This window comes from Aphelocoma coerulescens, unplaced genomic scaffold (assembly GCF_041296385.1).
Source record: "Aphelocoma coerulescens isolate FSJ_1873_10779 unplaced genomic scaffold, UR_Acoe_1.0 HiC_scaffold_56, whole genome shotgun sequence".
Classification (NCBI taxonomy): domain Eukaryota; kingdom Metazoa; phylum Chordata; class Aves; order Passeriformes; family Corvidae; genus Aphelocoma; species Aphelocoma coerulescens.
The window spans coordinates 1,390,703-1,415,858 of record NW_027183905.1 but is presented as its reverse complement, the minus strand read 5'-3'; the positions used below and the strand labels follow the sequence as shown (position 1 = coordinate 1,415,858).

At 55.0% G+C, this 25,156-nt stretch overlaps 1 pseudogene; it reads left to right on the top strand.

Moving 5' to 3' along the window:
• LOC138101859 (uncharacterized) overlaps positions 1-25,156 on the top strand; it is a 678,931-nt pseudogene that overhangs the window by 335,933 nt on the left and 317,842 nt on the right.

The following is a 25,156-nucleotide window of genomic DNA, read 5'->3' as shown; positions in this document are numbered from 1 at the left end:
CACCGGGGCGCCGTCCGAGAGCCGCGTGGCCGCGAAGACGCTGCCGAAGCCGCCGCGCCCCAGCAGCGAACCCAGCCGGTAGCGCTCCTTCAGGCCCTGCTGCGCCTTCCGTGCCCGCGAGACGCGGCCGTCAGCGCTCGGCCCGGGGCCAGGAACGGCCCCCGAGCGCCGCTCAACCGCCCCGGGCCGGCCATCCCCACATGGGGGCTCTTTTGGAGGGGCCACCGGCGGCTCGGGGCCGGCGACCGCGCTCAAGAGCAGCGGAGCTCGGAGCGGGGAAGACGCTGCGGAGGCGGCGGGAGCGGCCGCGCCGCCTGTGTCCCCGGCGGGCCCCGGGAGGAGCCGAGGCCGGGACCGGGGCCGGGGCCGGGGCCGGGGTCGGGGTCGGGCCAGCCGGAGCCAGGGGCTGGCGATGGTGCCCAGGAGCCAGGCACTGATGCCCGCCCAGCAGCGCCACAGCCAGGACGGCGAGAGCCGGGCGGAGGCGGGACCGCGGCGGGACGCCCGGGGGCGGGGAGGGGGCAGCCCCGCCCGGGGCCGGGGGCGGGCCGGGGGCATGGCCCGGCCGGGCCTGGGGAGAGGGAGGCCGCGGGAGGGGGGGTTGGGGAACCAAAGGGAGAGCGGGAGAGGGTGCGAGACACTGGGAGAGGGAGAGGAGGAGCAGGAGAAGGGACGCAGAGGGTTCGTGGACTCGCTGCTTTTTCGCTGCTGCCGCTGCTGCCGCTGCTGCCGCTGCTGCCGCTGAAGCGCTGGGAGCGTTTGTCCGCGTGTCCGTGTGTCCGGTGCCCGTGTGTCCGTTCCCCCCCGCGCGCCCCACGGCCGAGCCCCGCGCGCCCCGGGGCAGCACGGGCCGCTCCGCTCCGGGGCCGAGGCGGAGTCCCGGAGCATCTCTTGCTCCCGCAGCCACACCAAACCCGCTCGGCCATTGGCAGCAGTTTTGCACACGTTTCCCTTTGAAGGGCTCCTCTCTACCCCCATTTCCAAGGAGTCTCCCTGCGGTTTTGGCACCTGCAGCGACAGGGCAGCGATTGGGCTTCAAACTGCAAGAAAGACATGGAGGGGCTGGAGCACGTCCAGAGATGGGAATGGAGCTGGGGAAGGCTCTGGAGGACTTCTGAGGGGCAGCTGAGGGATCTGAGGGGGCTGAGCCTGGAGGAAAGGAGGCTCAGGGGGGACCTGGCTCTCTCCAAGTCCCTGACAGGAGGGGGCAGCCAGGAGGGGTGGGGCTCTGCTCCCGAGGGAAAGCAGGAGAGGAAATGGCCTCGGGGGAACCTTTGGGGTGGATGGTGGGGAAATTCTCATCCTCCGTGTCTCGACAAAGGGGGAGGGGGGCAGGGGTGGGGCACGACCTGGGGACACGGGGGTGGTGACGCTGGGCTGGGGACACGGGAAAGGGCACGGGAAGCCAAAGCCCCGCTGAGCGCTGGCGCTGGGCTGGCACGGGGTGAGCCGGCAGCAGGGCCCCGCAGCCCTGAGGGACTCGCCCTGACGGCCGGGGAGTATTGATCCTGGTCTCTAAAAAATGAGACTCAATAAAATATCATTAAAAGGTGCCTCCTTCTCCTCCTCCCCCATCCCTTTTCCTGCTCCCTCCGGGCCCAGCGCCCACCCTTGGTCCCCCGTTTTCCCAGCGCGGCCGCATCCCGGGGGAGGAGCCGGGATGGAGCCGGGATGGAGCCGGGAGAGGTCGGGCTGGGGCAGCGCTGGGCTCTGGGCCCGGCCTGGGCGCCCCCCACGCGCCCCCTCCTCAAATTCCCCTGGCGGGGGGCGCTGGGGGCGAGGGGGGGGCGCAGGTGGGGTCCGGGTGGGGAGCGCTGAGCGCTGCGGGTCTGCCTGGCAACTGGTGAGTCACCAGCGCCGCGCGCTCTGATTGGCTGAAGGTTGTTCAACGCCTGCTCTGATTATCTGATACTCGCGGGGAATTTTGGTTGGTCGTTGGGGGCTGTGGGGCGGCTAAGGGGGGGTCTCTGCGCCTTTGGGGTTCGCTGGTGCCGATTTAGGGTTCAGGTGCCTCCCAAGGACCCCCCGGGGGCGGGGGGGTGACACAGGGGTGACACACGGGGGTCCCCATTCCCGATCCATCCTGGGGCCGGTTCTGCCCCTTCCACTCTTGGTCCCCCCGCGGGATCCCCCAAAGTCCCTTCCCACTGTTGCCCAATAAACGGGACCGGGGCGAACTGGGAACACTGGGAGCAGCCGGGCAGGGGCAGAGTGACAGCGAGGCTGGGGGGGACACACGACCCCCCAAAATCATCGCGGGGATGGGGCGAGGGGTCCCGGCTGGGCCCGAGGCCACGGGGAGGGGCTGCGGCCGCCGGCGGCTCAGGAGCTCTGTGGGCAGAGCAAAGGGGGTGACACCGGGCTGGGGGGCCCCGGGGGGAGCACAGAGCTCCGGGGGAGGGGGGACACGACCCACGGCCCTCCCCCGTCACCTGCTTGTGCAGGTAGAAGCCGAGCCCCAGCGCCAGGAAGACAAAGCCCAACACGAAGCCCCCGATCCCCGTCAGCATCTTGGGGGGCGGGGGGGCAGCTTTGATGGGTGGGGGGCAGAAGGATCCGGGAAACGGCGGTGGCTGCCGGGAAGGGACCGGAATGGACTGGGACAGAATGGGACAGCAGGATACACTGGGACTCAGATCAGGACTGTGCAGGGCCAGATTTGGGACACCAGGGATTATACTGGGATATATTGGGACCACACTGAGGGCTACTGGGAACATGCTGAGGCCCAATGGGTGCTGCTGGGATATACTGGGAGTGATTTGCATCATACTGAGACTGACTAGAATAATTCTGGGAGTGACTGGAACCACAGTGGTGGTGAAAGGGCGCAATTGGAAAGATGCAGGGGGCAACTGGGATCATCCTGGGAGCAGCATGTGCATGCTGGGGTCATACTGGGATCATACTGGGAGTGACAGAGTCATGTTGCAGTGACTGGCATAGTTCTGGGAGTATCTGGAAGTGACTGGGATCATACTGGGGGTGACAGGAATCAAACCAGACTCACACTGGGAAGTTACCTGGAATCATAAGAGGGGGTGACTGGACTCATACTGGGATCATGCTTAGAGCAACTGGGACCATGATGGGGGCAAAAGGCATCATAGAGGGACTGACTGGGAGTGACTGGGTTCATACTGGAAGTGAGTGGGGCTGTACCTGACTCCTACTGGGAGGGACTGAGAGTGAAAGGAACCATGCTGGGCATGACTGGGAACAACTGGGACCATGCTGGGGGCAACTGGGATCTTATTGGGAGTGACTGGGAACATAAAAGCTTGAGTGGAGTTTTTATCCCGTGGCATTCCTGGGGAGCAGCGGCAGCTCCGCGCCCCCAGCCCGGGGGGTGGGAGCAGGGGAACCGCTGGCAGCACCTTCGGGGCACAGCCGAGGGCTGGGGGGCTCCTCCCCCACTTCATTTTCTCTGCCCAATTCAAATCATCCCCTCCCATTCAAATCCCCTCCATTCACATTTTCTCTCCACCATTAAAGTTTCCTTGCCCCAATTCAACTTTTCTCCCCAATTAAGCCCTGAGGCCCCTCCCCGCCCCTGGCTCCTCCCGGCAGGACCCGGCCGGGACCTTCCGGAAACAGCAGCGGGAAGAGTTCCAAAATTCCTCATTACTTCCATCGATTTCCTTGGTTTCCAGGGCATTTTCCTGCGGCTGCTCCGGGCCATGGCTGAGGGGTCCCCTCGGGCTCCAGCCCCTTTCCAGCCCCTTTTTCCAGCTCTTTTCCTCAGCTGACCCAAAGCTGCAGATTTTGGAGGGCGGGAAGAGTCGCTCTGCTTGGGGGGGTCCCCGCGGTGCCCCAGGGAGGCCCCGAGGCCGCAGCGTGGTTCCCTCGGGCCCCTTGGAGCGTTTGGAATCTCCAACTCTCAGCAATCGCTGTCCAGGGCATTCAATCCCCCCTGCAGGGTTTTCCCCCAGACCGGCTTTCTTTCCAGAGGGTTTTGTGGTTTCGCTTCGAGCCGGGGCCTGAGGGCACCGGAGCGGCCGCGGGTGCCGGGGCAGGAAGGGCTGAGGGACAGCAGCGCCCCACAAACCTCCGGGAGGGGGACAAGGGCTGGAGGGGGCAAAGAGAGAATAAACACGAGATTTTAGAAAAAGAAAAAAATCCAGTAAAATATAGATGATATCTAAAATATAATAAAAAGAACTCTGAAAAAAAGAAAGTAACAGCAGAGCTTCTTCTCCTGGGACTTTGGGTTTCTTGTCCAAGCTCCGAGCTGGGTCTGAGCCAGAAACCAGTGGCTGGGAGAGACATTGCTGCTGAAGGGCTTCCTATGGCCAGAACTAAAGTGTCGAGTATCAAGGAACAGCTTGAGGTTACAGAAGCGCCAGCGCTCCCGTTGGATTCCCTCGTTTGAAGCTGAAAGCGGAGCTCCGTCTGTGACTCTGCTTTGTAAGGATTGAATGTAAAACTCCAGAGCAATGCCCGTTTCCCTCCCTCCTCTGGCCAGCGGCGCACGGAGAAGGGATGGGAGTTTCGGTGAGTCCGTGCTTCCCCCGGAGGGACAGGAATCCTTGCCGTGTCCAGCGGGGGTCCCTCCCCAGCCGTGCGGTCACTCCCCGGCCCGGCCCTGAGGCGCGGGGCAGTCGCGGGGCAGCCGCGCTCCGGCCCCGTCAGCGGCAGCGCCGCTTCGTGCCGGGCAGGAGCGGCAGAAGGAGCCGGGCGGCGGCAGGGGCTGAATCCCGGCAGGAGGAGGAGGAAGAAGAAGAGGAAGAAGGGGCCGGGTCGGCCTGCGGTGTCCGATGGCCGGGGAGCAGCGGGGAGGCCTCGGGGAGCGGCGGCGGGCGGGGCTCTGTTGGAGCCGCCCCGAGGGGTTTGTGCCGTGCCGGGTCCCTGAAGGAGTCGCTCCGCGGGACGGGCGAGCTGGGAACGAAAGGAAATACAGAGAAGAGAATAAAATACAACCAAAGAGCCGCACCGAGAGGCGTCTCCCCCGCCTGCGTCTGAAGGAGCTGCACCGAGGGACGGGCGGAGGGTGAGTAGAATAAAATCCAGAGAATGGAGTAAAATAGAATGAAAAACTGCACCGGGATGTCCGCGGCGCTCGGTGTCACTGAAGAGCCGCACGGCGGGACGGGCGCTGTCGGGTGTGGCCAGAAGGGCAGCGCCGAGGAGGGTGAGAGGTGAGAATAGAAAAAACAATAGAGAGAATAGAATAAAATGCAATGAAAGAGCCTCACCCGGGGATCTCCGCAGCCCCGAGTCACTGAAGAGCTGCCCCGAGAGAGCGACGAGAGGTGACGGTGGTGAAAAAGCCGCACTGGAGGGGCTTGGGATGGGAGGTGGGAATGGACTAAACTCGAGAGAACAGAATAAAAAAATAACAAAAACCCCGCACCGGGAGTGGCCGCTGCCCGTGACTGAAAGAGCCGCACCGAGGGACCGTCGGGGCAGCACCGGGGGCTCTCGGCCGCCCCGTGTCACCGAAAGAGCCGCAGCCGGGGGGAGTTCTGGGGTCTCCTGGAGCCGCCCCGAGTGATCTCGGCCGCCCCGAGTCACTGAAGGAGGCGCAGCGAGGGACGGGCGGGGCGCGGCCCGGATCGAGCCCCTCCAGCTGCGCCTCGAGCGGCGACCCCGCGGGACCGCGCCGGGGCCGGGCGGCGGCGGCAGCTGGAGCCGGGAAAGCGGCTTGGAGCGGCGGAGACGAGCGGGGCGTTCCCGACCAGCTCCGCTCAGCCCTCGGGCACCGGGGGGTTCCGGGGGTTGTTCCCGACCAGCTCCGCTCAGCCCTCGGGCACCGCGCTGGGGTCGCCGCGCACTTTTCACCCCCGCCCGCCCCCACGGGCCGGGCCCCGCGGCTCCCGCTGCCGCCGCCTCGGCCCCGCCGAGCCCAGAAACCACGAAAAATCGCTGCCATGCACTAAAAAAGCTTTTCGTGCACAGCGATGGGTGCGGGGGGAGTCCTTATTAACTCCCCTCCCCTCAGACCCTCCCGGGCACCGTCGGGCATTAGCGCAGCTCCCGGGGCCGTGTCCCTGCCACACTTGGGTATTATATCCGAGAGATTTGAGGAGCGGGCACAGCCCTAGAAACCAGGGCTTTGCCCTCGGGAGCTTGGAGCGGCACGAGGGGGATAAAGGATCCCCTGCACTCACCAATGCCTCCTGAAGCAGCTCTGGCCCCCGTAAGAACGGGGCTGTATTTGGGAGAGGCTGGATGGCTGGGATGGGATCTGGAATGAGACAGACACATGTTGGGATGAAGACGTTTGGGGGATCCGGTTCCTGAGGAGGTTTTGGGGCACCCTCCAATCCTGAGGGATGTGTTACTGGGAGGGGGGACACACCTGGCTCTTGCACTTGGAGTGCAGCTCCACAGGGAAGGACATGGGGAGCCCATTTTAGGGTAGATCCTGCTGCTTTCCACCAGTTTTGGGGGGGTTGTAAACTCCTTTGGGAGATTCCCCGGTCATTATCAGAGGTGGAGGTGAGGCCTTTTTCGGGAGGATCCTCATGCTTTCCACCACTTTTCAGGGCTCTAAATGGCTTGTGGTGGAACCACTTTCATGGGTTCTGATGCTGCCCACCCGTGCTCTGCACTGGTCCGGACTGGTGCTCCCAGTGCCGCGTGGGGCAGGGCCATGGGGACCCCTCCACAGCACAGCCTGGCTGCTTTGGGGCTGGCAGCACTTGCCCGGTGCTGGCCATGGGGCGTGTGCTGGCAGCTGGGGCCGTACCGGTGGTACTGGTGGTGCTGGGAGCTCACGTGTCTGGGGGCCAGTGGGACTCAGGTGAGTGTGGGCATCTCAGGGGTGTGGTGGGGACAACAGGAAAATATGGAGAGAGGTGGGAAAAAGGGAGGAAGAGAGCAGAAAATGGGAGCTGGAATGCCCAAACCAGGAGTCCAGCCCAGGGGTCTCTGGCCTGACTGCCCCAGCAAGTGGCTCCCACAACCCCTCACCCTGTCCCCAAAATCCCTTGGGATCCCCCACCCATCTCTGTATTCCCCTCTCCAAAATCTCCCAGCTCCGGCGGTGAGACCAAAGGGGGCCAAGCCCCAAACTTTTTTCTCCACACAACAATCTTCCCACTTTTCCCCTTCCCGGCTTCCCCCACAGCAGCTGGGAGCAGCCAAGAGCCCAGCGCTGCCCCAGCCCGACCGGCCCCAGCTCCATCCCTGCTCCTCCCATGGGATGCGATGGGTTTGGGGGGAGGGGGCCAAGGGTGGGCACTGGCCCTGGGGGGAGGAGGAGCAGGGGTGGAGGAGGAGGGATGAAGGAGAAGGGGGAGAACGGACAGGAGGAAGAGCAGAAGGAGGAAGTGCAGGAGGAGTGGGAGGAAGAGGAGGGATAGAGGAGGAGCAGGAGCAGGAACAGGAGGAGGAGGAGGAGGCAGCACGTGCGTCCATCGCTCCCCGTATCTGCAGCCCCCCTGCCCCGGGAGCATCGCCCCCCCGCATTCTGCAGGGGACCGGGGAGGGGAAGCTTGCCCCAAATATCTTGGATGGTCCCTGGGAGGGTTTTTTGGGGAGGGTTCCCGCTGGTGGCTCACAGCAGAGCCCCGGCCGTGGGTGGGGGGATGCGGGGTCTCCCCCCACGTGTGGGTTGGTCTCCCTGGGTCAGGCTCTGGTACCATGTGGCGATCACCCGGTGACAGTGCAGAGTGAGTGGGACACCGGTTTCAGGGACACCGGTTTCGGGGACTGCCTGGGAGATCCAGGTTTGGGGGAAGCCCGAGAGTCACGGAGTGGGAAGAGCAGAGAGGGGCCATCCCGCAGCTGGGGGACCCCTTGCAGCCTGAAGGGAGGGGGAAGATGGAGAGCAGGGGAACCAGGGACCCCCTGGACACTGAAGTGGGGAGCCTGGAAAGGGGGGACCCCTGGGATTCCCCGGACCCCTCGTAGCCCAGAGAAGGCGGGAACTCCAGATATGGGGGAACCTCAAAATACACAGGACCCCCAGAAACCCAGAGAGAGGGAACTCCTGAGAGGTTATTTTTGCTGAATCTTGGCGTTTTCTGTTTGAATTTGGATCTCTTGGGCCAAATCTTGATATTTTCTAAATTTTGGGGGTGAGGGAGGGAATCCTGTTGTTTCTAAGGTTTATTGATCTAAATGTTGATGGTTTGGTTTTTTGAAGGGCAGAATTTTCCTATTGTGGAGGAGTTTTTCCTGTATATCAAGATTTTGGGAGTTTTGGGGCTGTGTCTTTGTGTTTGGGGCTTTTGTGGCTGGATCTTAATATTTTGGAGGGTTTTATGGACACAAATGCCTGGTGACTTCTAGAGATGGACTTGGGCTGGAGGAACCCCCAACCTAACACACTCACCCCTTGTTTTTGCCCTGAAAACAGGATTTGTCATTCCAAAGCCATGGCCGGATGGAGAAGGAGGCTGCAAGAAAGAGGAAGATGTCCCGGGACCCCCAGGCAGGTGGGGAGGAAGTCACCGCCCCTTTCCCCCTCTCTCCTGCTCCATCTCCCAGCCCAGCATCACCCCCGGCTACAGGACAACCCCGCTGCCGACACCGTCCTGCCGGGGACGGACTGGGGGGATCTCCCTCCCCTTCCCTATGGCACGGAGGCAAATCCCATCCTCTCCTTCTCCACTCTCCTTCCTCTCCTTGTTCTGTCCTTATTCCTTCCACTTTCCTTCCTCCTCTCCTTCCTCCCTGGTTTCTTCTTCTTGTTCCTTCCTCTCCTTCTACCTTTTTCTTTTCCCTTCTCCCTGTCCCTTCCTCTCCTTCTCCTTCCTGCCCCAGGCACTGAGCTGCAGATGGAGACCAGGGGGAACAAATCCCTGTGGCAGAACCTCGTGGAAGAGGCCGCTTTGAGCAGCTCCTTGGTGCAGGAATCCAGCGGGGAGGAAAAACTGAAGAGATCCGCGAGGAGTGGCTGCAAACCCAGCCCAGGGAGCTCCGAGGAGGAAAGACCCCCCGTGAGACAGAAAGGCAGCCGGAGATCCAGCCACAGCTCAGAGCTGATGCAGAAGCCTCAGGGTGGAGAGAAGCTCCACAGGTGCTTGGAATGTGGAAGAGATTTGGAAATCCACGTGGATGCAGAGATACCCCACAGCCCCTGGAGGAGCCCCCACTGGAGCAGGGGATGCCTGAGGAGAGGCTGTGACCCCGTGGGAGACCCGTGGACAGAGGGGCCCCGCTGGAGCAGCCTCTCCTTGCAGGACTGACCCCGGGGCAGAGTGACCCCCGGGGCTGCAGCAGTGTGAGGGGACTGCTGCCCGTGGGACGGACTCAGGGTGGAGAAGTTCCTGGAGAACTGTCTGGTGGGAGGGAGCCCAGAGTGCAGCAGGGGAACGACTCCTGTCCCTGAGCAGCGGGAGAAGGCACCGGGGACGAGCTGAGCATGGCCCCAATTCCCTGTGTCCTGCACTGCCGGGGTGGGAGGTGGAGCTGGAAGGAGGGATGGGTGAGAGGAAGAAGTTTGGAAGGGTCTTCTTTTAATTCTCCTTATCCTGCTCTGAGTTTTTGGAGTTTTCTGCCACAAATCTCTCCCCTCGTGCACTCAGCCAAAGGGGTTTGGGGCGGTTTTCCCTTTTTCGGGGGAATCAAAGCCATGCACTGATGCTCCGAATTAGGGGCGGGAGTAGGGAGGCTGCAGGGCTTGCCAAGGAGCCGGAGGCAGCCAACACGCAGGGCTGGGCAAGTCGGGCCGGGAGCAGCGGAGAGCTTTGTTTCCCTTCCCAGCTGAATGGCGGCTCGGGCCGGGCCCGTTCCAGGGCTGTTCCTCAGCTGCGGCTTTCCCCTCACGCAGCCCGGGGGGCGCTGGGAGCGCGGGGCGAGGCTGGGCCGTGTGCAGAGCCCGCCCCTCGCTGCGATTGGGCGGTGCTGCCGTCAGTCGTGGTTCTGGCGCGCTGATTGGTCGGAGCGGGGAGCAGCCCGGGCCCGGAGCCGCCGGCAGGGCGGCCGTGGCGCAGCAGAGGCGCCATTGGCGGAGCGTCTGTGCGGGCCCGGGAGCGGCGGCGGCGGCCGGAGCCCGGTGAGGCGGCGGCGGAGCTCGGAGGCGGCCCCAGCGCAGGTGGGAGCCGCGCTCGGTTCTGGCGGGGCTCGGCGCTGGCTGCGGGCGGAGGGGGCGGCAGGGGGCCGGGGCGGGTTCGTTGTGCCGTGTGGGCGCCGTGTTCGCCCTGGCGTGAGGGCGCTGCGGGAGCGGCTGCCCGCGCTCTCCTTGCCGCTGCTGCCTCGGCAGGAGCCGGTGCCGGAGCAGCGCTGGCTCGTCCCGGCTGCTGTGGGTAGGACAGAGGTGGCTGCCCCGTCGGCGGGAGTGTGCGGGAAAGTTCCCGTGGCCAGAGGTTTGTGTGCCCAGAGGAGCCGGAGGAGTCCTGTAAAAGGAACTTTATTCCTGGAGCAAGGGAGAGGCCACGGGGCATTTCCCGTGGGCTCTGTCCAAGTGTTGGAGGACGCAGCCTCCTTTTTATGCCGATGTTCCCGGCCGCATCTCCGTGTCCCTTTCCCCAGTGGCTGAGGTCCTTGGAAGGTACAGACTTCCCGATGCGCCTGCTGCATGTGCCCCTTAATGTGCACCCCCACTTTGTAGAACATCCGATATTCATGGCTCTGTTAAGTCTTTGTTTCCTTTGTTCTCTGTTTCACCACTTTTCCTTTGCCATCTCTTTGCCAAGAGCAGTTTGAGTCATTTAATTTTCCCCAACCTCCTGGTCCTTCTGCTGAGAGAGAATCTGATGCCATCCCAGGGTGAAATGTGGCGTTGCTCATGGGAGTGGATTGGTGGGTGAGAAGGTCAGGAGCTGGAGCTGTGGGCTTGGTTATGATTTGGAGGACAGCTTGTAATCTAATGATGCATTGATATGATCACTGGGTTCTCTGGCACCTGGTATGAATTTGTTTGGGTTCCCAGGGGCTGCTCCATGGTGTTGTAGGATTTGTTCTGGTGGCCGTTCATCTTTTCCCCATTTTTGGGCGCTCCCAAAAATGCCAGGGATGCATCAATTGACCTTTTTTCTCTGATTAAATCATCACATCGTTGGATTCCCAAGTGATTTCGCTGAACTTGTGGCAGCAAAAGCAGCCCAGTGGTCAAACGCACCCTGTATAACCCAGACAGTGCCAGCAGATGTTGGAGTGGGGAGAGGGATGATTCCCCCCCCGCTTTTGTGAGTGAAGTTCTCCCAACATTCTCCGTTTGCTGTTTTCCTTTGCAGCTTCAGGGATTTCTGTAGCAGAGTCAGAGATGCTCAGTGTGGGCTCTGCCTTTAGCGATGCAAATTCCGTCTGTGCAGGGAGGCAGAGCTTGGGGTGAGGGACAGAGGGAATCAGCCCAATTCCTCTGGCAGGCAAGGAGAGCCTGGGACATTGTGCACACTTCCCCCAGCAGAGTTAATTTGCATTTCTAAATCTCCTCTGCTGGCTGCTTGGAAGGAAGCTTCTCCTCCGGGGCAGCCATCAGGTGACTCACCTATGGGCCCTCCTCCCCCCCCCTCCCATAAGCTGCTCCTTTCCCTTTTTTTTTTTTCATGGTTTTTTTTTTAACTGTTTATGAGTTAAAGGGTCTCCTTTAAAGATCTTCCAGTTTTGCAAAATGCAACCTAAATGTGAACATCGAAAAACCCGTTGCAAAATTCTGCCATCACTAACAGCCACGCACACACATACATAAAAAAACCCCTAAACTAATAAAGATTTTCGCTATTTCTTTTCCTGAGACTATAAATTGACTCTCACACCCCTGGCCCAGACCCAACTGACAATGTCAAAGTAGGATTATTAAGAAAAAACCTTCTAATGATGTAATCTTGTCACCAAAACTGCGGGGGGGGAACAAAAACTCTCCAACAACCTTTTTAGTGTATGAGGATCAAGGCTGAAGAAAATGAATACAGAAGCTACATTTTTGGCAATGTAATATTGGACATTTATTAGTAGAACAAAGGCAAATCACAGCCTGGGGCGCTTGGCAATGTTGCCAGAGGCGCCCTCCATTCATTTTACTGTGGGCTTAAGTACTCTCCTGAACTGTTACATATTCATTAACCCAGAAAGGAATTTACACGTCCCTCCCCTTTCCCCCTGTCCCGTTTCTGCCCCTTCCCCCAGCAGGACACCGCCTCAGTCCTCTGGATCGCTTCAGAACTGCAGACAGGCCCCCTCTCTCCGGTGCCTCCGCAGTCTCCAGCCTCATTTGCAGCTGCCAGTTCCCTTGGGCGGTGTGAGCTCTGATGAGGTAACAATCTTCCTGGGATGCATGCGGTTTATCTTCTTTGTTTCTCTAAGATGTCTTGGTTCCTGGCTCTGTAGTTTCTCAGCTCAAAAGACATTTATTACCGTGTGTTTATTAATACATTTCTTAACTTACTACTACTACAACTATTTCAAAGTTACAGTTTATCTCAATCTTGTTTCTACTTAACTACATTTTACTGTAACACTCTTTCTACACAATCCATCATCACTTCTAAATATTTGATTCATATATGTGAAAGACAACATTTATCATTCATTTATCACACCAGGGTAAGGAATTCCAAACATGGATTCCAGGGGAGATAATTGAATATCTGCCCTGGGTCTGTATTACCGCAGGCCTGGTTCCTACGGTATAGCACCGTGTCCCGCAGCCATAGGGAGGAGGAGGAGGAGAAGATCCAGCAGGCAGGAGTTGTGCAGCAAGATTGATTTATTTAATTATTGGACAAAGGGCCAGCCACCCCTTGGGGGTGATTGGCTAAAATCCTAAAACATCCATTGTCAAAATATTTTTCTACTATACCATAAACAAGACTTTTCAAGGTTGCAGGTGTCTGGGTTGTTTACATTCCCTGCTACCTCTTCGGTGAGAGAGAAAAGTCTCTCACGAACATAGAAAATAACAAGAAAATCCTCGCTAGCAGCATTTTTGTAACTACAGGTCTGGCTCTTCTTCTTGCCAAAGCCAATGGCAGCAGCCGTACCCGTGGCATCTTGGTTTCTCTCAGCAGCTTCAGAAGGTGTTTCTTTATTTCCCCATTCATTCTTTCCACCCGACCCGAACTCTGGGGTGCCAGGGCGTTTGGAGGTCCCACTGTGTTCCTAAAGCAGCCAGAATGGCCTGAAAGGTCATTCCTGTAAAATGAGTTCCCCTGTCTGTGTCTGTTGCTTCCACAATCCCATATCTTGGAATTGTTTGTTCCAAACATGCCTTAAGAACTGATGCAGGGATTGCTGAAGCAGTCGGAAATGCTTCTGCCCCGCTGTGAGCTGCCATGCTGTTAGCAGAAGATATTGAAGCCTTCCTGCTCAGGGCATTTCAGTGCCAGGCTCTTCCAGGCACCCCCAGCTCGGCCCTTTGAGCTGAGCATGCGGGCGCTGAGCTGCGCTTTGTCTCCTTCCCTTTCCTTAAGAGCAGCGTGTCTTGTCACTCTTTTCCCTTCTGCTGCCCTTGCAGACCCATCCCTAAACACCTTTTCTCCCTCAGGCCAGGGAATGTCTGGTCAATCTCTCCTAGGCCGGCTCTGGAGCTCTGTCACTTGACTGCAGCCATGGGTTTCTTGCCAGCCCCGTGTCCAGGGCCGTTCAAACAGGAGGCTGGGTTCAACCCTTCCCCTGTCCTCAACTCTGAATCCTCCTGTTCCATCCAACAAGTTTCATTCTGTAAGAACCGAGGGCTGCTCATCCATTTAGAGGCTCCTTTGGTTAACAAAGCTTTACCTTGATGCCAGGCTTGAACAGTCAGAGATTCTGCTGCTGTCAGTTTTCAGGCCTCAGTTCCCATTAAAGCCGGGGCTGCACAATTCTGCAGACAATGAGGCCACTCTCTGGCCACTGGGTGAAACATTTGAGCCCAGGAGTTCCTTTGGCATGGCCCTGATTAACATCCACATGCAATTCAAATGGTTTTTCCCTGTCTGGGAGGGCCAGGGCAGGAGGCTCAGTTAATCTGCTTTTGAAGCCTTGAAAATTGTTATTTCCTTCTGGTGTCCATGATGGGGTTTCTTGCCTGGCAGGAGAGGAGAGTTGTAGGGAGAGATGCCTGGCTCCAGAAGCGCTGCCTTTAGCAGGGACTCAGTAAGAGGCTGTAACCCCTTCCTTGCCTCCCTTGGAACAGGGTATTGCTTTTAGACACCACTTGTCCTGGATGCTTCAGAGGAATTTGGAGAGGCTCCATATCTGATTTTCCCTATTTCCGTGGGGCTGCCCACACTTCTGGGTTCACTTCAGCAGAGGCCTCCGCAGACATTTGACACAAAGGTCCAGCAGCATTAGCCTCTGTATCTCCTTTGACAATATGAATTTGCATTCCCACTTCAGCCACCAAATCCCTTCCCAGTAAATTACAATCATAATTAGGAGCAAACAGAAATTGATGCCTTTCAAACCCATCCCCCACATCTACTAAGAGTGGTTGAATAAAACACCCCTGCTCATCTTTCCCACTTATTCCCTGAGTAATCAAAGAAATTTTGAGGATAAGATTGTGCTATAAGGCCTCCCTGTCCTCCCTTTTTTCTCTTCCTCCTCTTTTCCATCTTCCTTTTCCTTTCTTACCACATAGATTCCTCCTGCTGCTGTTTGCCTTAACCATATTCCTGCACACTCCCTTCAACCAATCCCTTCCCAGCACACCAACACCATCCGTCCCCTGTTGCTGAGACCCCTTCTCGACTTCCCTTTTTCCCCCTGCTGGGTGTCCATGTCCTTAATTAGCTCTGGGAGAATGTGCAAACTGCCTTTTGTATAGGAAACGATGTCCATGGTTCTGTTCCGGCTTTGTTGTTGTTCTGGAAGTTGAGGAATTGAGCAGGAGCTTGGCTGAGCAGCAGTGTGTGTCAGTCAGTGCCATTTTGTGGAGCTGCTGGTTTGTGCTGTCACTTGCTTGTGTGCAAGTGCGTGTGGCTGTGTCCGAGCAGATTCAGAGCATGTGTTTGTAAGGAGGCGTTGGTGTTGTTGGTTCGCTGGGGGTGCCCGGTTTTCGGGACATCCCCCCTGGAGCAGGGTGTCCCCCCTTGGTGCAGGCGCGGCCCTCAGGCAGCGCTCAGCCAATCAGAAGGCGCGGCGCTGGTGACTCAGCAGTTGCCAGGCAGAGCCGCAGCGCCCGGCGCTCCCCAGCTGGAGCCCACGTGTGGCCCGGCCTTGGCGCCCCCCGCCAGGGGAATTTGGGGAGGTGGGAGGGGGGGAGCGCCAAGGCCGGGCCGGGCCGTGCTGTGCTGGCAGAAGTGGCTGCGGCGGGGGCCGAGTGCGGGCAGGAGCGGCCGAGAGCCCAGCGCTGCCCCAGCCCGAGCTGCCGCAGCTGCATCGCTGCTCGTGCTGTGCGATCCGAGAGCTCTGGGGGGCAGAGCGAGCCAGGGCTGGGTGCTGGGCCTGGGGGGAGCAGGAGAAAGGCTGGAGGAGCAGGGCTGGAGACCAGAATGGTGAAACGATGGCCGTGGGAGCAGCAGGTGGGATTCTGCAGGAGAAGGAGTAGTGTGAGGAAGAGGAGTGTGAGGAAGAGTAGGGACACAGGAGGAGGATCAGGAAGAGGAGGCACCGCAAGGTTCCAGCACTCGCTGTATCTGCAGCCTCCCCCCAGCCCCAGGAGCGTTGCCCCCCCCCCCCCCCCCCCCATCCAGCAGGTGATTAGGGAGGGGGATCCACGATTTTCCGGTGGGTGAATCTTGGTGTTTCTGAGGTTTCTTGGGGTCCATGTTGGTGCTTTGGTATTTTTGTGGGGGCTGAATGTGTTTATATTTTGGAGCGGGCTTTCTCTGAATCTTGATGTTTTGGGTAGTTTTTGGTCTGTGTCTTAATGTCTGGGGGACTTTTGGGCTGAGTCTCTGTGTTTTTACAGACACAAGATGCCCGGTGATGGATCTGGGCAGAAGGAACCCCCAGCCCATGTCGATCACCCCTTGTTTTTTCCCCAATCCAGGATTTGTCATTCCCAAGGCGTGGCCGGATGGAGGAGGAGGAAAAGCCCCGGCGATGTCGCACGAGGAGGGGCTGCAAACACAGCCCAGAGAGATCCAAGGAGGAAAGAGCCCCCCTGTGCGGGGAAGGCAGCCGGAGATCCAGGGGGAGCTCGGAGCTGGGGGAGAAGCCTCAGGGCAGGGAGAAGCCCCACAAGTGCGTGGAATGTGGGATGGGCTTCAGATGGAACTCCAGCCTGATCAGGCACCAGAGGATCCACACTGGGGAAAAGCCCTACGAGTGTGGGGAATGTGGGAAGGGCTTCATCAGCAGCTCCGAGCTGTTCCAGCACCAGGTTATCCACACAGGGGAACGGCCCTATCAGTGCTTGCAGTGTGGGAAGAGCTTCGGGTGGAGCTCCACCCTGAGGGCACACCAGCGCATCCACACTGGGGAGAGGCCCTACGAGTGTTCTGAGTGTGGGAAGAGGTTTCAGAGGAGCTCCCACCTCCTCGTACATCAGCGCATTCACACGGATGAGAGGCCCTTCCGCTGCCCCGACTGCGGGAAGGGCTTCAAATGCAACTCCCACCTCATCACCCACCGGCGCATCCACACCAGGGAGAGGCCCTACAAGTGTCCCCAGTGTGGGAAGAGCTTCTCCAGCAGCTCAAACTTGACCAAACACCAACGGAGGCACCGCTAAGGGAAGCCCTGCGAGTGCCCCAAGTGCGGGAAGAGCTTCGTACGCTGCTCCAGCTCCATCCCCCGTGGGAGGATTGGCGTTGGATGATCCCCAGTGACCCCCGTGGGGCAGAGCCCTGGTGACCCCCGTTCCGGGTGATCCGCGCTGGGTGGGGGGAAGGTGTTGGAGAGATTTCTTTGCCTTCTCCTTGTGCTGCTGGGATTTGGTTGGGAATAAATTCCCTCCCTGTGCCCAGGCTGGGTCTGTTGTGCCCATGCCAGTGCTCGGGGTGGGATCTCTCCTGGTCCTTCTCTCAGCTCCTGGGCCTTTCCTTGTATTTCCTGTCCCTGTGCAGTAGCAGAGGGCAGGGACAGAGCATTTTTGGTGTCTTGTGGCATCCAGTAAAGGCCAGCTTAGTCCCAGGGGTTGTGAGGGGCTTGTGTGGGTCCCCCGTTTACTTATTTAAACCACATGGAAACGCGGGAATTCCTTTCGTTCCAGCTCTCCTGCCAGAAGGTGGGGGGGCCTTGGAGCCTCCGGGCCCCGCCGGGTCAGGGCCCCTGCACCCCCTCCTTTCCCAACGCCGCAGCACAGACCCTGTGTCACTGCTGGGGGGGAACTGTCCCAGAGCCGCAGGCAGCTAAAGCCAGCCATGGAGTGCCACACAGCTAAACCCATCCGGCGCGGCTCCCTGGCACCGGCGGGTCCCTCTCCTCTCCACGCGGGGCCGGCGGAGCCAGCGGGAGCCGGCGGAGCCTCCTGTCTGCAGCCAGCACACTCCGCGCTGAACTGAAGAGGACACCACGCAGCCAGCAGCACAAAGGGAGCCAGGCTTTCTCCACCGTAGAGCCCGAACAAGAACACTCTTCAACGTGGCGGCTTCGGAGTCAGAGAGAAGAGAAAGTGAGTCCTGTGGGACGGAGCTGGAAATGGCGACGGGAGAAAAGAGGGCGGGGCCGCGATTCTCGTGCGCAGCTTAAAAAACTTCCTGCAGGCCGTGGTAAGAAACTGTAATATCACAAACTGTTTGTCTCTTTGATCCATTTGGAGTACATGGAGGGATGGAAAGTTCACCTGTGGCCCAGGAAAATTATGAAAAGTGCCTGTGCCAGGCTATATAGAAGTATTGAGAGGCTTTTAGAGACCTCCTGTCACAAAAAAAAACCCCTTTGCGTTCAGGCCAAAGTAATTCATCCTTACAAAGACTAATAACCCCATGTGAAGGCCCATGTCTGGCAGTGTGAAGGAATTGTGAGATTTTTCAGGGCAGAGATGTTTTACACCACAGCAGATTGTTTCTTCCCGGGCGGGTCTGCTGTTGGTGGCACTTTGGGAACCACGTGATGCAGAAGAAAACCCTTTTTTCCTTAAGCATAACAAAGAGACTCTTCAAGAACTGCAACACTGACTAAAATCCCATGTAATGTTATGCTTTCTGCGAGTTGGGTAAAAGGAGGGAAGTGCTGGAAGAGAGGGGAGGTTTGCTTGAATTTCTTGTTATTTCTTTTTACTTTTAATTCTGTTGGTAATAAACTTTTTCTTTGTACAGCAACTGTTTAAGTTTGAACCTGTTCTGCTTCGCAGCTCTCTAGTTTTCCTCAATATTTTCTTATTTTCCCCTTATGAAAAATAACAGATTTCGTGTGCTTGATGCTCAGCTGCGTCAAACCACGACAGGCAGAGCCCTGGTGCTGAAGAAGGGGCAGTCAATAACTAACTCATGTAAGCACAGTTAACTATTGGGAGACAACAAATGTTAGTTCAGACAGAAGATGTTAATTACAAAGCCTGAGAAGCCGAATTCACCCTGATCTTGTCAAGATAGAGGGGACAAGGATCATCTCAGAGATTGCTGAATCATCCCTCAAAGGACTACGCATGCCCAGGGAGAAAGGTGAAAAAGTTCACTGCGAGGATGACTACTGGCCTTCATCAGAAAGACCCCCGAGGAAGAGGAGAGGCCTTCCTCAGCACGACCACCAGGACACACAGCGCATGCGTGGCCCATATGCTAATGACTTCCGAGAAATAATTTGTTTAACCACACCTGTCCCAAGGAATGTGATGAATATTCATAATTTAACCCTTAATACTGTGTTGTAGAGAGCACCAGGTGTGTGTGTTTGGAGGAGCGATCCCTGCACACCCAGCGCGCCGAATAAAGCAAATACCCACTTCTCTGACTCTGTCTCTGAAGTGTCTCCTGGCCCGGTTGCGGCACGATTCATCTGGCACCCCGAGATGGGACCCTCTCTGCCCGGCTGCTGGATCCAGGGGGAAGCAGACCTCCCAGTCGCGACCCTGAATTTTCAGGGGGAGCTCAGCTGTCCTTTGGCTCACGGTGGGGGCAGACAAGGACCATCTGCACCAAATTAAGGTATTTGCTATTCCTTTTAAACACAAAATACCTGCAGGTCCAGGGTTCGAGTCCCTGAGGGTGGGTTGAAAGTCCCGAGGAAGACTGGGTCTCCCAAAATTAGTCCTGGGCAAGAGGAAAAGTACTTTTAAGGGGGTTGGACCCCCCCGGGGTTGGATCCCACTGTGAAAGGTACCTTTAAGGGGTTGGACCCCGCTGTTATGCGATATTGTACGGCTATTTGTGTTTGTCTGTTGCTATTGTGCTGCTGTGTGAGTGAGAGTGGATGAGATGTGCTGTCAAAGTGCAAAGTGAGTGAGGGGCTCTATCTGCGGTTCCGTACCCCGGCGACGGGCTCGGCCAGAGAAAAGCGAAGAGTTTGGCAAAGAGTGAATGAGGATAAATCATATAAACCGTTGGTTTGGAATTCAACCTTACTGTCCGAAGGGGGGGCAGATTTTAGAGGAGAAAAGATTTTAGCTATTGAATTGAAAACATCCAGACCCCAATGCCTTTCTAATGTAGCTCCATCTGATTTCCCTTTTGAAATCCCTTTTTTAGTATATGAAAACAGTTGTGAAGCTTGTATTTGTGTGCATGTATTAATTGTGAGAGAAAGTGGTATTGTACTTCTACTAGATGGAGTGGGTGGTGTCCAAGCTGCCAGAGGAGAGAGCTTGGTATCAGACTAGAAAGAGCAAGAATAAAAAAAAAAAAAGAAAGTGCAGATAATGTTAGAGTAAGGAGAGAGTGGCAGAGAATAGTGAGAAATTTGAGAGGAACTGGTTAGAAAAGTACAGCAAGTATATGTAAGAAGAGATGAGGAAAAGGCAAAAGCGATGGCAAAGGTGATGGCAGAAGTTGTAAGAATTGTGGACGTGATTAACAGGTTTGGGTGTGCAGAGCTGTAAGGCTCCTGTTATGTGGTGCTTGTGCAGAGCTGAAAGGCTCCTGTTTGGAGGGGACCCGTGCCCCTGTGCCTTTCGTGTTTTGTTGTGAAAAGCCAGAATTGGCAGGTTTCAGACCTGAGGCGAATCTGGAGCTCCTATCTTGTGGGGAACCCCGCCACCAGTCTGTGGTTTATTGTGGAAAACTAGAATTGGCAGATTCTAACCCTGGAGCCAATTCTGCAGCTGCTGCCTTGTGGGGATGGTGGTGTCCCTGTGCAGGCCCAGGTATTTGTCATGCAGCCTCATCTGCGGGGGCTGTAGAGAAACCTATGGAGAAAATGTTTTGCTATCCTTCCGTGGTTAATTTGTTAGTCACCTCTCTACTCCTGGGGTGGACTTGTTAATAAAAAAAAAGAAAAAAAAAAAAAGGGGGTTTAGGCAGTAACATTGCTTGCTGCCGAACTTGATCTTGTCCAAAAGGAAAATCACTAGAACAAAAGGAGCAAACTGATAAGGCAAACTGCTCCAGGGCAAAAAGCAGAAGCCTATTAAAACCCTGAAGAAAAAAAAAAAGGCAATCCAAATGCCTGATTCACAGACTGCAACTCTTGCAAAACTTTTAAAAGCAGTCTCACTCCCCCCACTGAAGAATCAGTTGGAAGAAACCCCAACGAAAACCTGTGGGAGACAACAAAAGTGGTGCAACAAGCACTTCATAGAATAAATACTAAAACTCCACTTGAATAAGTTAATGCAATTAAACTCTTGTTTCACTCAGACATATTTTTTCATTTTTTTGGGTTGGGGGAAGTTTGTTTCTTTTCTCTTCTCTAGGAATGTCAAATGTCCTGACATCAAAGATAAAGAAAGCAGTTTGAGAGCAAGGAAACTGCAAGCAGCAAAATCACACCTAAATGTGATAACCATTGCTTCACTGTCACTTTGTGTTAGCCCCAAAAAGTTTTACTACTTTTTAATAATCGGTCTAGTGGGCCAAATTTTCACTTTTCTTTTATAGGAATCTACCAACACATGAGATGGAGCTGTGTGAAAACCAATGAAATGTAAAGTGTCACCATAATTGCTCGCATTGTCAGTTGGTTAATGTTTGTAATTTGTTTGTGTTTTCATTGCAAGTGACTTGGTGAGAGATCAAATAGAAGTTAAAGCATTCTACGTATTCTTGAGTTTAATTTTTGTCTAACTTGTTTTGTCTTTTTACTGAAAAATGGTGTGGTTAAAGTCTTATAGATGTATAATTTGTCTCAACCAATATTATCCTGAGAGTTGGTATAAGAATTGATACATATTTGAAATCCTACAAATGTGAACTAACCTTCCTGGTTCTGCCTCAGAAGGCTTCAAAATTATTATAATCTAGCTAAATTTTTGGATTTTCTAATTAGTGAATTAAAGAATCTTGACAAAACACAAGCAAATGCTACATGAGAAATGATTGAATCCCCCTTCCTAAACCAAGGGGGATACAGAAAAGCCTTCTACCAGCTGTCAAACTAAAGTGCTGTTCAATCTCATGCCATATGTCTTAAGAGGATGTTTTAACTTTTCCTCACCCCTCCTATTTATAGCACATTCTGCAATCTCAGTTGTAAGTGCAGAATGAGATGAAGGCAAAAAAACCAAAAAAAAAAAAAAAAAAAACAAAAAACCCCTAGGTTTGAAAGAGAATTCATTTCATTTTTAATCCCACCAAAAATAAAGCCACAGTTTGTAGTTTGTGTCAAGATTAAATGACAAGAGTGCTATAATCTGTCTCCTGGAAAACAGAGCATAGCCCTGATGTAAAGATGTTTGCATGAGAACATTTTGTATGAAAATGTTTTGTGTGTTAGTTTTGTATCATAAAAACTAATCCTTCATAATGTATAGAATTATACAGCAGAGTAAGAATATTATTATAACAAAAACTGTATAAAGAAGCTACAACCAAAGAAGCCTCTTGAAGATACCTGACTAAGACTTTAAAGTGTAAGTTAAACCACTAAGATTAGATAAAGGGAAGAGAAATACCCATAGATAGTAAAATAACAAATCAAGTGATCCCGTTAGTAGGAGATGTTGAAATTCCAGAGATCAAAACGGGCTCCCCCAGTGATTATTGAACTACTGGAAGGGGCACAACCAGTGTCAATTAAACAATAAACACTAAGGCATAAAACATGAGTAAGAATAGAACCAATAATTACTACATTTATTAATCAGAGGTTGTTGAGAGAGTGTAGACCTTCCTGCAATACCCCAATTCTACCAGTACAGAAGCCAAATAAAAGTTATTGATTAGTTCAGGACCTGAGGACACTTTACTCACAAAATTACAAAGTGACTGAGTGTGGTTTTCAATTTTAGATTTAAAAGATGCTCTCTTTTGTCTGCCATTAGCTGAAAGCAGTCAGGAAATTTTTGCCTTTGAATGGGAAAACCCCAGAACAGGGAGAAAAAGCCAACTTACATGGACTGTATTGCCACAAGGATTCAAGACCCATGATATTTGGAAATCAATTAGCCAAGAACTGGAAGCCTGGACACTGCCACTTGGAGAAGGTACACTTCTGCAGTACGTCGATGCTCTACTGATAGCAACAAGGACCCGTGAAGACTGCAAGAACTGGACTGTAAGTCTTTTAAATTTTCTGGGACTAAGTGGATATAGAGTCTCCCCTGAAAAGGCTCAGCTAGTCCTCCAGAAAGTTACATATCTGGGGTATGAACTGGCAGGAGGGGAGAGAGCCTTGGGAGACAACAGGAAAGAGGCAATTTGTCAAATGCCCAGGCCACCTTTATACCAACTCCTAAAAGAGACTGGGGGAACTCACCTATGCTGGACACCAGAGACTAATAATGCATTTGTAACTCTGAAACGTGAGTTGATGCAAGCTCCAGCACTGGGCATACCAGATGTCACTAAACCTTTTCTGTTGTTCTCACATGAGAGACAAGGACTGGCGCTGGGACTTTTGGCACAGAAGCTGGGACCCTACAAAAGGCCAGTGGCTTATTTCTCCAAGCAGCTGGACGTGGTCAGCCAAGGAGAGCCCCCCTGCCTGCCTGTGTGCAGTGGCAGCTGTGATCCTGAACATAGAAGAAGCTCACAAGTTCACGCTGGGCCAGCAGATAACTGGTTTTGTCTCTCACACAGTGTCAGCAGTGCTCACACAGAAAGGAAACCCCATCTCACTTTCTCAGATACCAGGCTGTCCTAGCAGAATCAGAGGATGTGAGTATCCAAGTAACTAACGTTTTAAACCCAGCAGCTTACCTCCAGGGCAAGGCTGCTGAGGAGCCTGTACAGCATGACTGCATTGAAACCATGGAGGCAGTTTATTCTGGCTGCCCGGACCTAAAGGACTCTCCGCTAGAAAATGCAGACAGCTGCTTCACTGATGGGAGCAGTTATGTCAAGAATGGTGAGCAGCCCGCTGGGTATGCAGTTACAACCACAGACGCTGTCATTGAGGCAAAACCATTACCTGTGGGGACATCAGCTCAAAAGGCTGAAATAACAGCCCTAACTCGAGCCTTGGCGTTGGCTGAAGGAAAACCTATCAACATTTGGACTGATTCAAGGTATGCTTTTGGGGTGGTACACGCTCACAGGGCTATCTGGAAAGAAAGAGGTTTATTAACCTCACAGAAGAAAGAAATCAAGCATGCTACTGAAATCATGCAGTTACTGGAAGCAGTGGTAAAACCTTCAAAAGTGGCTATAATGCATTGTAGGGGACACTCCCAGGGTAACACTATCCCTGAACTGAGAAATGCTATGGCAGACAAAACAGCAAAGGCAGTGGCCAGTAAAGTTCAGATCCAAGCCCTAACTCTAATTATGATTTAAATTAGATACAAAAACAAAAATTATTAGCACAGATGGGTGGGCTAAGATAAAAAGGTCTCATAGTCATATCCAGAAAACTGTTAAAATTATTTATCCAAAGTGAACATTGCATTTGCATCAAATCACTTTAGATGACATTTCTTGAAGGCTTAAAGAGGTATGAGACAAACTTACATCATGGTTACCCAACTTATCCTGGCTTAAACAATTGTTTGTAATAGCTATTTGTGTTATTGCATTCTTACTTATTGTTTGTATTAGTAGTTACTGTTGTATGATATTATGTAATTGGAATCGCGATGCTTATGCTCAATGGCACAAGTATAAACTTAGAAATAAGATAGAGAAGGGTTCTTACTTTAAAGACATACAAGATTTGTAAAGAATTACAAATAACCAAAGAAAAGGGGGGATTGAAGAAGGGGCAGTCAATAACTAACTCATGTAAGCACAAGTTAACTATTGGGAGACAACAATGTTAGTTCAGACAGAAGATGTTAATTACAAAGCCTGAGAAGCCGAATTCACCCTGATCTTGTCAAGATAGAGGGGACAAGGATCATCTCAGAGATTGCTGAATCATCCCTCAAAGGACTACACATGCCCAGGGAGAAAGGTGAAAAGTTCACTGCGAGGATGACTACTGGCCTTCATCAGAAAGACCCCTGAGGAAGAGGAGAGGCCTTCCTCAGCGCGACCACCAGGACACACAGCGCATGCGTGGCCCATATGCTAATGACTTCCGAGAAATAATTTGTTTAACCACACCTGTCCCAAGGAATGTGATGAATATTCATAATTTAACCCTTAATACTGTGTTGTAGAGAGCACCAGGTGTGTGTGTTTGGAGGAGCGATCCCCACACACCCGGCGCGTCGAATAAAGCAAATACCCACTTCTCTGACTCTGTCTCTGAAGTGTCTCCTGGCCCGGTTGAGGCGCGATTCACTGCAGCAGCTGAAGGAGAGCCGCTGGCTCGCCCGGCCTCGACCTCCTGCTCACGGCAGAGAACAGCAGAGGGATGGCGGCAGGCGGAGCAGCTGGGCTGGAGCCCCTCCATGGGTTCTCCCTCAGAGTCGGGGCTCCCTCAGGCTCAGCGTCCCCTCAGGCTCGGGGTCCCCTCAGGATTTCCCGCCTTCGCCTCATGCTTGGGTTCCCCTCAGGCTTGGGGTCCCCTCACGCTCAGGGTCCCCTCAAGGTTTCTCACCGGCGGGAAACCCTCGAACAGGGTGGGACGGCGGCTCCGTTCCCCTCAGGGCAGCACAAAGATGGCTCCGCAGGCTCGGGGTCCCCTCGGGATCGGGGTCCCCTCGGGATCGGGGTCCCCTCAGGGCTTCCCACCTTTCCCTCACGCTCGGGGTCCCCTCAGGCTCGGGGTCCCCTCAGGGCTTCCCGCCTTTCCCTCACGCTCGGGGTCCCCTCACACTCGGGGTCCCATCACGCTCAGGGTCCCATCATGGTTTCCTGCCTTCTCCTCTGCCTCGGGGTCCCCTCAAGCTCAGGGTCCCCTCAGGCTCAGGGTCCCCTCAGGATTTCCCGCCAGCAGAAAACCCTCGAACAGGGTGGGACGGCGGCTCCGTTCCCCTCAG